This window comes from Pteropus medius, unplaced genomic scaffold (assembly GCF_902729225.1).
Source record: "Pteropus medius unplaced genomic scaffold, Ma_sr-lr_union100, whole genome shotgun sequence".
Taxonomy (NCBI): domain Eukaryota; kingdom Metazoa; phylum Chordata; class Mammalia; order Chiroptera; family Pteropodidae; genus Pteropus; species Pteropus medius.
Window position 1 is genome coordinate 19078797 of NW_024340849.1, and position 3405 is coordinate 19082201.

General features: G+C 45.6%; 1 pseudogene; it reads left to right on the forward strand.

Annotated features, from left to right (window-relative positions):
• Positions 1 to 2945: 2945 nt before the first annotated feature.
• On the forward strand, positions 2946 to 3062 carry LOC120589750 (uncharacterized; annotated as a pseudogene).
• The last annotated feature ends 343 nt before the right edge of the window (positions 3063 to 3405 follow it).

Here is a 3405-nt window from a genome sequence, read left to right on the forward strand (position 1 = left end):
ACCAGCGCGCCTCCTCACCTCCCTGCTCCAGTGGTTCCCAATTTTCTTAAAATTCGTTGACATTTTTTTAAAAGTTGCAATAATACTTGTTGTCTTAAAGTACAAACAGTGGGGAAGCATATAAAGTAAAAGTTGAAAATCCCTCACTTCCCCTTTTGCTCTCCAGAGATCCGCCCTCCCTGCACCCTTAATAGTTTAGAGTGAACCCTTCCAGATTTTTCGCCTGGATGGAATGCACAGAAAAGCCTTCTTCATACACATCCCCACTGTAACCTGAATGCTTCCCATTTCCCACTGCCTCTGCAGCCGGCTCCTCAGCCCGGGGAGACCCGTCTTGCCTGGCACCTCTCCCTTTTTTCTGTCTTCCTTCAACAACTGCCTGCTGAACGTCTGCTCTGGGCAGGTGGTGGAAGGACAGAGTACCAGACAGACAGACTCCAATCTGCGGGGAGCCTGAATTCTGATGGGGAAGACACTGAGTAAACGAAGGAGACACTCTTGGATGTCGCTAAGGGCTTATTTCTCCCTCTAGTCACACCCACCCTGGCTGTTTCTGGGCCTGTCCCTCTGACTTTGCAAATCGTCCCCATCCCATAAGCCCAGCTCTCCCTCATTATCCCAGCTCACCTGGATCTCTCTCCACTCCCAAACTTCTTCGCTACTTACTAAGTTGCGCTGTGTGTTTTATTTTTCACTGTGTAGTCATGGTTGTCCTATGAGAGTGTCAAGCACCTATAAGAAGCCCCTAATACCAGATTTTATTACACAGAGTAAGGCCCATTAGTTAAATGTCATTTAATTATCACTGCCCTACGAAGTTTGTTATGGCTGTTTAACATCTGAGGAAACTGAGGCACAGAAAGGTCCAATGCCTGGCTCGAGGTCACACAGGGATTGGCATCCCAGTCCACCTGAGCCCAAAGTCATGGATCATTTGGCAACCCCCGCCACAGAAATGGGGCTCGGTCCCCACAACCACGATGACATCCACCTTGGGTTTCCCAAGGCAGCCCTGATTTCCAGCCTTCGGAATGCATGACGTCCGTTCTCTGAGCCCTGTGTAGGATAAATAGTGCAGCTTCTAAAAGGGACGGGGAGTGGACGTTGTGGGTGCCCCACGCTTTGCCAATCTCAGGAAGAAGAGAAAGGGGGTCTGTGAGCAGAAGAATTGCCAGGTTGAGAAGAGGGAGTGGGAGGCGGGGGGCTGGAGGGAAGGGGTGGCCTTTGGGCTCTGCCTGAACTGCCAAGCCACCAGGCGTGTTTTGACACGTTGTACTCAGGGGAGGGTGTAATTATTTTCAGTAAGGGTTTCCTAACGTATCATTAATGGATCGCTTCCCGCCCACTGCAGAAGGAGGTTGCTTAGAGACTAGGTGAAGGGGCACGTTCTCCAAAGGGCTGCATGAGAATCTAGAGAGAGCTGGATGGTGGCCCAATCCCACACAGCCCACCCTCTCCCCAAGCCCCTCCTCCCCACCAGCAGACTCTGAGGAGCCAGGCGTTGCCTTTTTTGTGCTCTTGTCCACAGATGGACAGGGCCCAGTCAGCTGGGTCCTGGGTTACCTTTTACTGGGTTTCTTTTTTTTTTTTTTGGTATGTGCTTTTCAAAATATCAGCACTTTTTTTTATAGTAAAGTTGATATGTGTGTTTTTTTTAAAATTAAATTTATTGGGGTAACATTGGTTAATAAGAGGTGTACAACTTCATAATACAACATCTGTATATTCCATTGTGTGCTCACCACTCGGCATCCAGTCTTCTCCCATCACACCCTCTACACTCTTCATTCTCCCCTTACCCCTGTCCCCTCCGGTAACCACCATACTGTTGTCTGTATCTATGCATTTGTTTGTTTGTTCGATTATTGCCTTTTGTTTTATATCCCACGAATGAGTGAAATCATACGGTTCCTGATCTTTTCCATCTGACCTATTTCATTTAACATGATCCTCTCACGATCCCACCATGTTGTCTCAGATGACAACATTTCATCTTTTTTTATGTATGAGTAGTATTCCATTGTGTGTGCGTGTGTGTGTGTATATATATATATGCCTCATCTTCTTTATCCAGTCATTGGTCAAAAGACATTTTGGTTGTTTCTATATCTTGGCCACCGTGAATAATGTTGCAGTGAACGTAGCAGTACATATATCTTTGCAAATAAATGTTTTCAAGATTTTCAGGTAGATACCAGAAGAGGGAATGCTGGGTCATGTGGTAATTTTTAATTTTTTGAGAAACTTCCATACTGTTTTCCATAGTGGCTGCACCAATTTACATCCCCACCAGCAGAGTATGAGGGTTCCTTTTTCTCCACATCCTCTCTAACTCTTGTTATTTCTTGTCATATTGATAATAGTCATTCTGACAAGTGTTAGGTGGTATCATGTGGTTTTGATCTGCATTTCGTTAGCTAGTGAAGTTGAGCATCTTTTCATATACCTCTTGGCCATCTGTATGCCTTCTTGAGAGGAGTGTCTGTTCAGGTCCTTCGCCCATTTTTTAATCAGATTGTTTTTTGTTGTTGTTGAATTGTATGAGTTCTTCGTGTATTTTGGATATTAGCCCCTTATCGGGGGTATCGCTTGCAAATACCTTTTCCCATTTGGTTGCTTGCCCCGTTTTACCATGTTTCTTGGACGCGGTGGGTTTATCCACGCTGCAATGTCATGAAGCTGTGTGTGACCTCTTCCTGAGGGGCTGCAATGGCCTTTTGGGAGGACTGGTAGAGGGTGTTTGAGCATAATTACCTAATAGAAGGGAAAGAGCGGAAGCTTCAAAATCAGAACAACCCCAGGCACCAGCCCCTCCAGCTGGGCAGCTTTTGGCAAAGTGTTTAACCTCTCAGAGTTCAATTCTTCATCCATAAAATGGAGATCCTGCCACACACTTTGTAGGGATTTTGAAAGGATTAGAGCTAATGTTTGAAAAAAAAAGTCTTGTCTACGTATTCCACCCTGAACACACCCAATCCCATCTGATCTCGGAAGCTAAGCAAGGTCGGGCCTGGTTAGTACTTGGATGGGAGACCACCTAGGAAGACCAGGTACTGTAGGTGAAGGAAGGAAGGAAGGAAGGAAGGAAGGAAGGAACAAAATATGTGCTCAATAAATGACGCTCCTTGGAGTTATGTGGATTTTCGTTCATTCATTCATTCATTCAACAAACACTGCCTGAGCCAGGCACTTTTATTGGCACTCAGATGCATCAATGAACACAAGAGGTGATTCTCCAACAAAAGAAGACTAGTGGAGTAAGCTGTAGTCCTTGCAAACTCTGGAATAACGTTTCATGTTTGAAAAGCACAAGGAGCTGTGTACTGATATGGCGTTAACTAGGAATGAAAATCACAGGACAAACTGAAGAAACGCCCGCAAAATAGATACCCACGAACAAGATTG